A 15,830-nucleotide genomic window follows, 5' to 3' on the forward strand; every position below is an offset into this window, starting at 1 on the left:
TGTTAGGCCTCAGTCGAACGGTAAAATGCTTTTATCAAAGTAATAGGCCTATGTCAAATACGTCCCCAAACATCAGTCTTTATCAACTGTTCCACTCTAATTTACCTTTTATTTTCATTGTTTATTTGATGGCTATTGAACTCAATCATACCCACTTTAATTCACTTTTTTTTTAAATGTTTTAATAATTACTTGTATGTCCTACTGATACCACAATGCACTCTTTCTGAATGTTTAATGTTATGCCCACGTGCTGAAAGCTATACAGTTTTCACAGTAAGATTATCGATTGTGCCAAACCAAGTTGTCAAACTTCTCACCAAGACACATATGGAGTGTTAATTTTGTCAGTTTGTTGTGCAGCTAAACTTGCCATCTGGATATCAATGCACAAAAGGCCATAGCAGTAATTAACGATGGCTACTGTGTTTTTCTCTAATGGGGTTTTCAAGCTGAAAACAGCAGGGACCTCATTATTTTTCCAGACAGGTCCTGATCTGTCATTTGAGGAGTAATAAGACCATTGTACATGACCGCAGCAGAATCCCATGTGAAGACTAGAAGTAAATTCAACTAAAATAGTACATGTTTCAAACCCTTCACTCTGCAGAATTTGATAACCTAGGCCTGGGTCATGGGATATTAATAGCAGTATATGTAACAGCCATTTGTTTGTGACTTGATCATAGTCAAAATCGAAGGTATAGGCCTAACTCAAATACAAATTCATATTTTCTAACTCCGGCCTGAAATGTCAGATGTTGATAACAGCATTTAAGACTAGCAACTTTGACAACATCAACAATGTATGTTTTCTCGCAACAGATCTGTGAGTAGATTTTTTCCCCCAGACGTGTCATAACATGCAGAGGGAAATACTCCCTAAATGTCCCCAACCGTTGTGCGCCAAAAGTTAGCTCTCTTAAGGCCAATACATTTTCACAAATGGAAATGCCATTAACCCGTTGAAACTATTCTGACTTGAACTCATTCACACAATTTTAAGCTGTGCCATTTAGAAGGCATTTTCTATTTAGCGTTCATGCTGTTTGAACAATTGTACCAGAACAGACCGAACAGTGTGTGTCGTGAAGGCTTTGCGCTTTCAGAAATGCAAAGCTACACACATTTTGCTTTTATGATTTTTACTTTTTCAATGAGGATAACTTATCTTTAAAATATCTTAATTACAATGTCATTAGCCAACCTATTGCCGGTGCAGGTTGGTTTGAAAATCATGCGTAAAACCAAATATTCAGTAGCCCTAAAGTATAAACAGAGTACAGCCTGGGTTAATCACATTCAAAGAAATGAGCTACGGGAACGGAAAAACTTCATTAACGTTGAAGTGATTTACCCAAAGGAAAAAAGCGCGAAGAGGACGGGACCCACTTAGCTTTTAGCCAGGTTGAGTGCAGTGCTTCAAGTGCCCCGGGCGAAAACGTTGGCCTCGCGCTCGGCATAATTGTTGTCACATGTAACCTTACCTGTCTTCCAATTAGCCCCTTGACTCGCTATTAGAGCATTCCATTGACTATAGGCTAGTGACCAAGGGCACTTTTTGGTTTGGAGGCCTAATAATTAGGGTGTAATTCTATACGTTGAAGGCTTATGAGGAAGGCTGGAGGAGTTTTCAAGTCAATTTAATTGAGCAAAGCGACATTTAATGAGGTTCAACCAAAATTGCTCATTTTTTTAATACATATTATATGTACTCCTCCTCCATTCTTCAACATAAGTAGATAGACCAATACTAGTTGTATATTATGTTTTCATTGCCTTAAGTGAACTGTTGAGATTTGGAACTAGTGAAATTGGATCCGTTTCCATGGCAGATTAATTAGAATGCATTAAAACGATCCATCAAATTCTAATTGTATTTATTTGTCACATGGTTCGTATACAATAGGCATATACTAACAGTGAACCGCTTATTATGAGTAATTTTCTATCAATGCAGAGTTATAGATATAAAATAAAACAGAAATACTGACAGGAGGAAAAATTACACAGTGAATAACAAATACCAATGAGTAAAAATAACATGGCTATATACAAGGAGTACCAGTACAGAGTCAATGTGCAGGGGTACGAGGAAATTGAGGTAGCTATGTGCATATAGGTAGTGATAAAGTGACTAGGCAACAGGATATATAATAGACAGTAGCAGCAGCATATGTAGTGAGTGTGAAAGTGTATAGGCTGTGTGTGTGTGTGTGGAGGGAGTGGGGATGGGGGGGGGAGTGGGGGGTGTTTGTGAATGTGTGTGTGGGGTCAGTATGCATGTGTGTGGACGTATGTAGTGTGCATGTGTGTGTGTGTGTGTGTATGTGTGAGTGTGTGGGTAGAGTCCAATGGATGTGCATAACCAGTTCAAGAGAGTCATTGCAAAAAAGGAGTCAATGCAGGTAAAGATGTGCCACCTATAAAGAGACATGATTTGATGGACCTTTGTTAATTGCTTATTAAGATGACAATAAAACTTCTGATTGTATTTCTGAATATAAATTATGGTAATTGTTGTTGTTATTTAGCTGTAACTTGATGATTGAAATTGATATTACAGCTTATGCCAACCTAACCCATGTCAAAACTAGTTAGTCCTAAATTAATGAACCAATACCTTTGCATGTTTAAGTGATAGATGACCCCAGCAACTGGTGGTTGGGTTTGGGTTTAAGGGGTAAGAGGGGTTGGGGGGTCAACATGACCGCATAGGATTGCCTAGCAAATGCAAAGGCAACAGGTTTACTGGGTAATTTATGGAGGGCCTGACAACGCCAGAGGCCCACAATGCAATGCTTCTTCTGGCTATGCTAAATATGACCCATTTTCAGAAAGGTGTCCATAAACTGATCAGGTATGTGAGCTGAGTGTGGGGCGAAAATAGAAGTGGGACTTGAATGACCTGTTGGACAGGGCCTCGCTAAGGCCCTTAGAGACAAGAAGTGGTGTTTGGATTCTCTATGTATGTGATCAAGTCCAACTAGTTACATGGAGTGTAGTGTTCAAGAACTAGGCTAGCACAGAGACAGACATAAATGAAAATCCAAGGAAATGTGTGTTTGTGTGTGTGTTTGTGTGTGTGCTTGTGTCAAAGTGAATGTGTGAGCATGTTTACTTTTTATAGCGGTCTGAGCCGACAGTTTTTTGGCCTTGCTATTTCCTTTGGCCGATTGGGGTTGATTAAGAGGTTAACCATGGAGAAGCATGGCGTCTTTAAGGGAGATTTATCTGTTCCTGCACTGACCCCGTAGGGGTTGCTTCCCTCACCCCTGTGTCCTTAGGATTTATTTAGTTATTTGTTTGTATGTTGGAAGGGGTCACATGTTTCCCCACTCCATTTTCCCTGTTTGTCCATCCCAAGCTCATTCCTCATCCTTTTTTTGCACTGGTTATGAAGTTGTTGCCATTTTGCTGAGCAAGCTATGTTATGACATGAATGAAGTCCATGCTAAGTCTCATGACCTTTACAAAACCAGTAAGACACTCCCTAAAATTGCTATTTTTATTATCGGTTCAACTTTGACCCTTGGATAAATGACTGTGTTTGTTTTACAGTATTCAATGTTTATTTCAATTCAGTACCATCTTATTGTTTTCAGTTTTCAGTTTCCTATTTAATGTATTTCTACATAACAAAATTCTAAACACATGGACACTTTCTCCCAAAAGTCTTTTTCAACTGACTGTCTTAAAAACACACACACTTACTCACACCTTTTGTGTAGGGTCCTGCCACAACCTAGAGTCAGTGGGCCTTTTCCAGGGGGGCTATACAGGGAATGCTATGTGCTAGCATGACCTGACATGTCTCTGAAGTTGGAGGGGGTCTCGACCTCTGAACTCAGGCTCCAAAACTAGGAAGATGAAAAAAGGGATTGGGTGGGAGGGTTGCTCCTAAACAAGGGCTTCTGTTTCGACCACTCTAGGAATGTCAGTTCCATAAAAAGATGCCTACAGAGAGAGAGAGAGAGAGAGAGAGAGAGAGAGAGAGAGAGAGAGAGAGAAAGAAAGAAAGAAAGAAAGAAAGAAAGAAAGAAAGAAAGAAAGACAGAAAGAAAGAAAGAAAGAAAGAAAGAAAGAAAGAAAGAAAGAAAGAAAGAAAGAAAGAAAGAAAGAAAGAGGGGAAAGTGGAAGATACCGCACTTTGCCCATAGTCCTTTACTTATTCACCAAAAAAGATACCCTATCACACTTCCACACTATTTATGATACCATAAATTGTCCACAGTTTAAGAAGTTGTTAGTTCACATTTATGTAACAAACAAATAATAAGCAGAACTCTTGTGAAATATGAAGTGCATTTCAAATCTTCAGTAGTGTGTTACTGTTTCCTCTATACAGTCTATTGGCTGCACCACATGAGGACCATGTAAGTGTGTGACTACCTAAATCCATACATAAGACTGTATAAGGAGGCCCGCAGGCAGCCTTGCGTCCTGATAGACACAATTATAAATGATCAGGCGTTGAGACTGTGACCAATGGGCTTAACAAGATAGTGTACATGGGGCTGAAACAGATACAACCTTCATAATGCAATGTTTACAGGCATTTCTACACTGATCTGCGGTCATGCGATCGGGCAATAAATGAACCTCTGGCCCCTGCGGAGGGAAGGGAAGCCCTTGTGACTTGCTAGCCCGTGCGCACTAGGCTAGCCTGAACAGTTCTGACGTTGCATGGCTGGGGCCAAGTCAGATAACCTTGTGTGACACTGTTTTCCATTGAAACAACCATGAAGAAGACAGACATCTGGAGAAGAACACCCAGCACCGCCCAGCAAGGCTCCTAATGCATTCCCAGTGGAACCTCGCTGACACAGGCCTGCCAACCGTACGTCTCCTGGAAGCGGCTAGTGTTTTAGCCAAATGTCGTCTTTGTGCTCTTGTGGTGATAAGAATGCCAAAAACAGGAAATGAGGCAGCATATGAGCACAATGCGGAAAGATTGGGGATCCTGATGCCGTTTTTTTATTATTCATCTCCAATAACTCCAGCATGAGATTAATTATCTTCTAATGTAAGGAGGTTTGTCTGTGTGGGCGATGATTTAGTCTATTCAACATAGTCTGTCTAGATGTCATGCTTTTGGACAGCATGCTGTTAGATTCACCTCATCAGGCCGTATAGATTATTTTGTGATCATGATTCACCAATGGCCATGTCAAGGGCCACCCAGACTTCTGACTGATCCCAGACCTGCTCTAGTGTCTGATTGCATCAGATTTCCTCTATGTGACGTCCTTATGATGGAATCTCAACTAGCCAGGCTATAACCCATGGTCCAATCTCTAGGCACAGAAGACAAGAACCACCAGCAAACGTTTGGAGAAATCCTCTGTTCTTAGTAATGTAACATTAGGCCAGCAGTCTAGGTCAGTCCAGCCATCTCTGCGTAGTTAACGTGTGCAGGGGTGGAAAAAGGCCAAATTCCCTCCCCACTGTTAAAATCTCAGACGGTGGTCTTTAACACATTCTCTCTCTCCCTCTCTCCCTCCCTCCTCCTCTCTCAATAAAAATCTCTGACCAACAGTTGACCTTTCGCCGTGGCCCCCTCCGTTTCCTCCTCCTCCTCTCCTTCCATTCCCTTCTTCTCTCCCTCTAACCTCCACCACTGAAGCTCCACTGCCGGCCAATAGGAACCAGCAGCTGTGGGGAGGTGGGGAGGGAGGAATGGTGGGGAAGAGAGAGGGGAGGTGTGGGGGGTCGAGGTCACGAGGGTCATGGCACTGGTAAAGTCATCGCTGGGACTCCGATGCGGGGCATCACTTCCCCCTTCAAAGGCAGTGTGGTGACGTCCATAGCCCCCCCGCCCCCTTTGCCCCCGCTGTTCCTGGGCTCTCAGGGTCGAGACAGCCGAGGGTTAATAAAGTGATACCAGGTGTTGGCCAGGGAGGCATTTTTCTTCTTCTGTTTTTCGTTTTACTCTGCCACCAAACTGGGGGCCCCCCTATTTCACACTGCTGAATCCTGCTGGGGATCAAGCATGAGAGCAAGTTAGCCAGGAGGGGTGGCCACGTATGTCAACATGAAAACACCCCTCAGGTAGCAGTGAGTCACAGAGACATGGTGGACCTGTGTGTGTGTGTGTGTGTGTGTGTGTGTGTGTGTGTGTGTGTGTGTGTGTGTGTGTGTGTGTGTGTGTGTGTGTGTGTGTGTGTGTGTGTGTGTGTGTGTGTGTGTGTGTGTGTGTGTGTGTGTGGACATCCTAAGCAGAGGGGAGGACACATGTCATGTGACGGCAAGCTGAATAGCATCAGAGTTCCAATGGGCCTCTATGACAATATGGGTTAACTGAGCCAACAAAGTGTCCGATTATGTACCACGGAGGAGGATTTTAGCCAAAAAGATCCCAATCCCAAATCCCACCAGCCACTTTCCCGGCTCAGTGGATACACAAGCACAGATCAGAGGTTTATAAGGTGGTATACTGGGGTTAGAGTTGTGGGGGGTGGCCTGAGCCCAGGAACAGTAGAAAAGAGGACCCCCTGAATAGCTGTGAAGATCAAACCCAGCGAGTGAAGAGCAACAGAGGGAAGCCATCAGCGGACAAGTGCTAGCGGCTGCAGCCGCGATGCTAACAGAGAGTCCCTGGCTTGTGTGTGTATATGTGTGTAAAGCTCAAATTACAGTATATACAGCAAACAACCACCAGATTTGGTTACAACACCCCATGAAACAACTCATTGTAAAGCCCCCAGCCCATGGCCCAACCAGCAATTCATATCAGTCCGATGTGGTTCTGATGGCACGTGAAAAAGGGGTCAGGGCCCGGGGTCTGTTCCATCAGTCTTGTTGTGTTTATAGACTGCAGCAAATGTACCTGTCACAGCAGGAAAAAAGTTAACAGATGATACATGTATTGTTTGCTCTGTGCTCCATCCAAATTGAGATGCACTGTTTTTCCCAAGTGGGACCAATGCCATGCTTTGGGAACACCCCCGCGCTCTGTGGTGATTGGCTCGTGATTTGCTAATGTCATAGGATGTCGAACCGACGAGAGCGGACAAGACGATCAGATTCTCCGGGAGAATTTCTAACAATGCACTACCGACATTTTCCCAACATGCTCCGAATTTCATTCACATAAAAGCGATGGTACTTAACTCTTCCGAGTCGCCCAGGTCTAAATTGACCCTATGGGCTCTGAAAGAAAGCCTCCAGCGTACACACACAGGTTCCATGGCCGTACCCCCATCGCGTTTAATGAGGGCCTCCTAATTAACGCTAATTAACGTCAATGACAGGCAAGGGCCATTAGTCGATCTAATCCGTAGTTTACATTTTCCCCTCTCTTGGAACCCTGCTGGCGATATCTCACCCCAATCACAGAAAGGACACATTGTTAAGAAGCCCAGCCGGCATCAAAGCTACGGCCCCCTCAACGAGTTGCCCCATTAGGACCTGAGAGAGAGAGCCGGGCCTGATCAGAACACACCACTCACACAGCCCTAGGACTGGAAGGGGTGGTTGGGGGTGAAGCGGGGGTTGTGCCCCCCGGCCCCCCTGAGTTTATACCCCCGCCCGATCCATCAATGACTCGTTTGCTCTCTTTCATGATCCCTGGTCGTGTAAAAAATGTTGAGCGTGAAAGAGGTTAGTAAGGGATCTGAAACTGTAAACAGGCCTCAGTGTATAGGCTCTGTTGGGATGGGATGGGGGCCTGAGAGTGGAGGGAAGTGTGTGTGGCTGAGGGGCAAGGGAAGGAGAGTCTCTGGTTTTGGAAGGGGGAACAGGGGGTGGTGGGAGTAGGTTCTGACCTTTGTGTGTTTCTCTGTGTGAATGCACTGTTCTCTGGGCCAGGGTTGTGCAGTGGAAGCTGTGAATGGGACAGTGAGTGGAGCACTTGTTCACTGTTAATATATAATAAAGCCGGCACTTCTATTGGCAACCACACAAAACCCCGAAACTGCATGATCTGCAACACACATTTTGTGCATTAATCAAAAGGGATAATTAATAACTGTCCAGTATTTCAGATTTCTATGAAATATGACCTATAATTAATTACAATATGAGTTAAATAGTTTTTCTTCCCAAAGGGATGATTTGGGATTTTGGCAAAGAAGCCCTTTATCTATGGGACACCATGTTTATGTCTCTGCATCCAGTATGAAGGAAGATAGAGGTAGTTTTGCGAGCCAATGCTAACTAGCGTTAGCACAATGACTGGATGTCTATGGTAACAGCTAGCATGCTATATGGTTACATAGACGTCCAGTCATTACGCTAACGCTAGTTAGCAATTGCGCCAACACTAGTTAGCAACTTTCTTCAAACTGCACGCAGAGACATTGCCAAAATCTCAAAGTATCCCTTTAAGTACGTTAAAAAGCATATTTTCAGTGTTGGAATGGTGTCGGCATACACCAACAACAGAATGGTGTGGGCATATACCGGTCATTAAAAATATGAAATATATGACATCATCCCCTATGAGGAAATAGCAAATATTTTTTAACAGTCTGAGATAAGTTTGATGTGGTGTTTTTGAAGTCTTTTTTTCCCTCCAATTTATAGTTTGGCTACAAATACGAATATAGAATGAGTCACCAACATTATTTGCTTATGAGTTAACAGAATATGAACTTTTAAAAGTTAGATTTACTTCAACATTATGTTGTTGGAGTGTCACCCAAGCTTCTGGAGACATTTCTGAATAATTTGCTATGGGCTGCTGTACAGTATGCAGCATTCACAAATTGTATTATTCCGCAATAAAGAAAATACTGCCTGGTGGCTCAATGAACATAAAATCAACACTTCCTTTATATAGTATGTTAATATTACCCACACGATTAAATAGCTATTACATCCACTGATTGGTATTATAACAAACATGGCTTGAGGAAGAGCAGTCGTAGTTGAATGACTTTCCCCATGTTTGCACCGTGCAATAATAACACTCTCCAGCTAATTCTCCATGGGTTTGACCTGACATGTCCCTTTAAACTCTCTTTAGTTCTCTGTGTAACTTTATCAGCCACAAACCACCTGTATGTCCATAAATCAGTCTTTCTTTTTGAAATCATAAAAGTGAGCCCCTCACGCTTCCTACACATGTCAACTGTCCAACACCTTTTTCACTCATCTCCTCCAAGTCCTGGAAAGTAAACGTTAGAAATTCCAGCACATAGCCAGGCAGTCGGCTTCAGAGTGTTGTGTTATTTTGTGGCTCCATGGATAAGTACAATGGAAAGACAGCTGTGCTCTCTATTTGGGGTCTTGGAGCCACTGGAGGCTTGGGAGCACATGTTCGTTAATGATCAATTACAAAGGCTACAATGGGGGAACTAGTCGCTGAGGGCTGTCGTGCTTTGCATCTCAAACCATTTGAATGACCAAACCTTCTGCTAAATGTATAACCGAGGATGTCGTCTTAAATTGATCGTGGACGAGTCGACGGTTTAAGCCCATTAGGGCTGGGTGTAAAAACAGTCATTAGCTATTAAACATTGATTTACTGAAGAAACAAGTCAGCGAGTTACTTGCTTCCCCTCAACTTTCCTCTAATTATAGTCTGTCATTAATAACGTTTTGAGAAACTTCTACACCTGAAAACACCTCAGATTGTTTAAATGCATTTCAAGTTTTCCTGATCAAAATAGTTCAGTTACATTTTCAAACACAACTATTTTGGTAAAACAATATATACTGAACAAAAATATAAATGCAACATGCAACAATTTCGAATAGTTTACTGAGATACAGTTCATATAAGGAAAACAGTTCATTGAAATAAATGCATGAGGCCCTAATCTATGGATTTCACATGACTGGGAATACAGATACAGTACAGATACAGATACAATACAGATACCTTTAAAAAAAGTAGGGGCGTGGATCAGAAAACCAGTCAGTATCTGTTGTGACCAGTATCTGTTTTGGGCCAGTAACCGAAAGGTTACAACGCTCTAACCACTAGGCTACCTGCCACCTCGAATTAGAAGGGAACTGGAACATGCGGTCATCCACGTCGATCCAGAGCATCCCAAAAGTGCTCTATGGGTGACATGTCTGGTGAGTAGGCAGGCCATAGAAGAACTGGGACAATTTCAACTTCTAGGAATTCCTTGCGACATGTGGCCGTGCATTGTCATGCTGAAACATGAGGTGATGGTGGCGGATGAATGGCACAACAGTGGACCTCAGGATCTCATCACGGTATCTCTGTGCATCTCAAGACATTGGAGGTGGCTTATGGTAGAGAAATGAACATTGAATTCTCTGGCAACAGCTCTGGTGGACATTCCTGCAGTCAGCATGCCAATTGCACAAAACGTGCGACATCTGTGGCATTGGGTTGTGTGACAAAACTGCACATTTTAGGGTGGCCATTTATTGTCCCCAGCGCAAGGTGAATCCACCATATATCGAGCCTGTGTTCCAAGTTATTTTGAATAGTGCTCATCATTTATGTTTGGATGAAAAGGTTTAGCTTTGGTTCTCAAGTCCTGTCTTTAAATCTCTTCACACCATAGTCACTTTATCAGTAAAGGCTTACTCTACAAAATGCAGTGTGATGGGGTGTTCTAATCTAGACACCAAGTTAGGAGTGTTAGTTTTGCAACATGTTGGGCAAGTTTTTCCCAAAAGGCTTTTGCAGAGCAGTACACTTCAAGAGAAAGTTTCAAATGCTGTGAGCACTAAAGCTGTAAGGAGAAGTCTTAAATAAAGAGCTGTCCGGACAAGCTCACACACAGACACACACACACACCTATCCCTCTAGGGCAGTCCACGTCCTTCCCCCACCCCTGAAACCCGATCTGTAGGCATGCAGCACGGAATTCTCCAATCGCCCTGACTTTTGACCTCTGCCCTTTTTGGCAGCACAGAGAAGAGAAGATGAAGTGTCCAAGCCTCTCTTTCCCCCAACACAAAAAATCCCCTGTTCTAGCCATCCTCCCTCTCTCCCACTCACTCACTCACACACACACACGCGCACACGCACACGCACACGCACACGCACACGCACACGCACACACACACACACACACACACACACACACACACACACACACACACACACACACACACACACACACACACACACACTCCCATCTGGGACGCCTCTAGGCCAAACCCTCCCCTCAGGCACATGGCATAATGAGTCTTAATATCTTGGTCTCTAACCAAGGTTTGAATGCGTGTGTGTTTCTGTGTGTTTCTGTGTCGGTGTGCGTGCGTTCATGCTTGCATTCATGCGGGCTTGCAGACGTGCATGTGTGTGCATGCACGTTGTTGCGTTAGTGTGCGTGCACACATGTGCGTAAGTGTGTGCATGTTTGCGAGATGGTGTGAGTCCTCCGTTCCCATGCCGCTGCCCCAACAGCCCCAGTACGACTCTAAAACCCTGTGGTGCACCTCCTCTCTTTCCACCATCTGACCAGTGCCATTTGTGCATTGTGTGTGTCCGGCATGACTGCTCTCGTCATTTTCCTCTTTGATTGGCCCTCTCACAATGTAATCAGTGTTGCAGCTGTCTGAAAAGGCCTCTTGTGCAGTATCTGAGCAATGTCGATCTGAACGATGTGTCCGCACTTCTCGTTTAGTTCCATTCACGTCCATGACAAATGGCAAACTGTCTGGTGAGCGTTTGTCAAACCACTTGATTTACTTCTTTGTTGGACTGTGGTGGCCTTTTAATGCTGTCTCGTTTCTGTATTTCTAAGAATTGCCATGGCCATAAGCTTGAAATTCTAATGTACAGACTGATAGACTGGAGAATAGGACCACAGACTGAGAAGACAAAGTCACGTGATCCTGCTAAATAACAAGGCTTACTTTTTCCCCGTTTGCAAATTTTTTGAAGATTGCCTCATTTTGAAATGATTGATGGACTCATCAATTGAAAACATGGCTGACCAATATCCTTATTAACTAACCCAGTCTAGCTTCTCCAATGATTAAACAACACAGCTTTTTATGTTCGAAGTCTAAAAAGACAAGAAAAATCCCAGGAAACACCATGTGGTTTGAGTTAGTTTGTCACCGAGTGGCATGCCTTCATCTAAGGTAACTCGGTGTGGTGGATCCCTAAACTGTAGCCAATCCATTAAGACAAAGGTCTCTTGATCCCTTTCTTTAAACTCTGCACCGTGTCTGATTAAATGTAGCCGATTTTTACGCCTGGGCTATGGAGGCCATGAAGCTGAATGGGTCCTCACAGTCAAACCACCATGTGCTGTCACTTCAATAGCCTGAGGAGAATAAGCCAAATAACCACCAGACTGGTTAGAACTGCCAGCTTACGATATGAAGATTTCATCAAGAGCAGTATGAAAGGTCTGTTTGTAGTTTCTCTCAAAGAGCTGCAACATGAAGACATACTGGGGCAAAAAACTACAGTAGTATGGATATTAACAAGAACAAATGTGATTAGGGGAATGGTAACTGGAACTACTTTTTAAAACGTGTCGGTCCAAAAATCATAGTTGAATTAATCATATGAAGGTGCATAATTAAATAACTATATCCAATTGCAACTGCATTCAACTGTCAATTTGTGTTGCCCAAACTAACCATGTAAAATACTAGGCCTGTAAAATACTTGTCTTTACAGGATACTTTTATGGAGAACGACCCAATTAAAAGCCAAATCAGTAAAAGGACCCAAAATTACACCAAACAACGCATTCATTATGCATCGCTTGATGCCAAATACATGACCCCTGGACAACAACAACCCCCACACCCCTCCATCCCCAAAAGGGCGTTAAGACCTGTATATTCTCTCCCTTGGGAATGCTGGGAAAGGAAGGCCTCTGCATCTGTCCTCAGCCCCAGGGGGAGAGAGAGGGAGAGAGACAGAAACAGAGAGAGAGGGAGAGAAAAAGAGAGTAAAAAAGAGAAGAAGAGAGAGCGAGGGAGGGAGAGAGGCCAAAATTCCTTCACCACCACGAGCCCCTACTACCAACCCAGAAAAGGAGAAAGAGATCGAGAGAGAGCGCGAGAGAGAGCGAGAGAGAGAGAGAGAGGCTGAATCACAAATCAGTGTCCCAAAGTGTCCCAAAGCTGAGGGAGTGCAAATTATTGAGGGTGTAGGGGCTAATTAGACCCTCCAATAGCCACTTCAACCGAGCCAGCTATGCTGCCGGTTTCACAGTGAAGTTGTAACCCAACACGCACTGCGATATGTTTGGAGTTTGCATAATTTCATACAGAAGAATGGAGAGGCATGACTAATTATATGACATTGATTTCCAGGTGTGACACATGTAACAAATGAAACCATTTAGGTCACGGGTGTGTCCCAAAGTTGATGGGTTTATTTGATCCCCTTGCCACTCTGGAAGTCGCCCTTTGAGTTTCGTCAGCAACACATGACAACGAAGGTCCTTCCAAGCAAGTTGGTAGGGGCAAGGGGCTGGTTTGGGATTCAACAACAGTCTCTTTATGAAGCCATCCATCACTTCCTCAATAGCCCAGTGGGCAAAACTAGAGAACCAGGCACCCCGGGCGTCCTATCAATGGGATGGGGAGGATAGAGGGAGGAGAAAGGAATACAGGAGGGAGGAGAGGGAGGAGTATGGGACTGCTGCATTGTGCTAGTGGGGCTGTGATCTGTCACTCCTTCCCCTCTGAGAAGTCAGCGGGGAAAGTGCTTAGGCAAAGCAGCCGCTCCTCCTCCTTCTCCTCCTCCTCTTCTGCCTTCTAATGCAAGTTGTGACAGTTTGCACTGTTAGAGAGCCTTGTTGCTATTTTCTTCACCTCTCAATGGATTGGAAATGCAGAATCGTCCTATCTCCACCTCCCAATACACATCCTTGCTTTCCCTCAATACACATTCAAGCACACACTCTCTCGCTCTCTCGCTCCCTCGCTCCCTCCCCTTCTCCTATGTTTCTCTAGCAGCAGGTTACCACTGATCATCATTCTATTTCCGATTTGTCATTGACATTGGTCATTGAGCTAGCCATCTACCACAGGTTCCCAATGAAGAGACGTGCAGACCAAGCCAGCACAGAGCAACACTCAGTCAGCACTCTTCATTCTCACCCTTGTGTTTGACCTGCTTACTCTGTACTTGTTGTCAGAAGTATGTGACATTGTTGACCTTAGCTTGTCCCCTTCTCTCTCAGGTTTCCTAAACATTCAGGTCACAACTCAGAAAGTTTTATTGGCCCTCTAAAGTCATCAGCGCTTTGGGATTGGGTGAAAGCCTTCTGATGGAGTTGGTAATTAGTCCAATCAGTTTATTAGGTGCTCTGGTGGTGGGAACAGCTTTAGAGAAAAGTATACATAATTAGCAGAATACTGGTTTATTCAGTCAAGGTAAATGAAATTCAGAAGCTGAAATTGCTTTGATAGAAGTATCTGTATTGTAAGAGAAATACATACAACACTGAAATGAGAGGAAATGGGAGAGGTGGTCTAGAATGGTGCAAATTTTGTACAACATAACTGCTTCATCCACATTTTAAAGGGATTCCCTAATACAAACAGTGCCGCTAACTTGTCGTGAAAGTGTATTTCCTGTGCTCTATTTGCGGTTGGTGCTCAGAGAATTGACAGAGTTGTAAAGAATCTCTCCACTGTGCCACTGAAAAAAAGGAAAGCTTTGGTCTTTGGTCTGACCCGTCCTCTTAAAACACAGGGATGAGTGAAAGGTCCTGACTCTGCATTGAGCCTCAGCTTAGATGTCAAACTATGGCATTCAATCTGCAACACCCCATTCTCTACGACAAGGAAGCTGCACCCCCCCCTACTTCACTCGCACACACACCCCTCGATAAAACCACTGCCGATCTTCTCAAACCAAGGGTTCTGGATGAGCTGACGAGAAAGAAAAAGAAAACAAGAGTGGGAAAAGCCCCCAAAATAGCCCCCACAACCCCCTAACCCATGGGGGGCTTTCTCCTCTGACCACTGTTTGGGAGCCCCCCCCCCCCCCCCCCCCGGCCCTTTCACCCTGGCACAATGGTGGCCTGGCCGTGTTATTTGAGGCACTAAAGAGGTGGACCTCCTCGCCGCCCCCGGGACAATAGCTCCCCCGTTGAGGCCTTTCTTCCCTTCACCTTTCTAATGACAGGTTTCATCCTCTCTCCCCTGACCTCAGGGAGGGGCCTAGTCCACCATCACCTCCTTCCTCCTGCTGACTGACCCTCCAGCCCTACCACCTACCACTCCTAACACACACACACAGAAGCATGAACACATACACACACAATCACAAACAAAATGGAGACAGAAAGAGATGCATACTATCTGTGAGTGGACTTTTTGGGGGTTGTTTTATGGTTACCGTACTTGAAGCTTTATCAAATATGCTAATATTTATGTCATAATGTATGATTGTTCATGGTCTTTTATTTCCTTTTGCAAAGCTGTTCAAATGCATTTTCCCCATCCAACACACGCCCACACACACCACTTGGTCCTCGCATGCGCACAAACACACTCCCTGATCCTCTGACTGGCCTTTACAGTCAATTCCTCAGTCATCAATTCCAAGCTGTGACCGTGGCTACCATAGGTTAATGCTTGTTCATTATGTGGACTCTCAGCATGGCAGCGGCTAAACTATGCTCACTAGGGAACTCACTCTCCATGCTCTTACGTAAGCTTAAATAAGGCCACTCTCACTGATGATCGATTATGGTTTGGATTCTTCTGAAAGAAGCCAACTCTGACCAGTTTAGTAGTTTAGATGAGTTTTGGACTGAAATTACCTTAAGTTATTATGAACATAACACCACTGTCTTTGGCTTTGAATTAGTTAACGTCCCAAATCCTGACTTAAGAAGTGTGTGCATTACTCAAGTTGTCACGTAAATCTTAGTTTGACATCAGTGCATGACGGTCTTACGCCATGGTCAGAGTTA

The sequence above is a fragment of the Salvelinus alpinus genome, chromosome 35 (genome assembly GCF_045679555.1).
Source record: "Salvelinus alpinus chromosome 35, SLU_Salpinus.1, whole genome shotgun sequence".
Classification (NCBI taxonomy): Eukaryota; Metazoa; Chordata; class Actinopteri; order Salmoniformes; family Salmonidae; genus Salvelinus; species Salvelinus alpinus.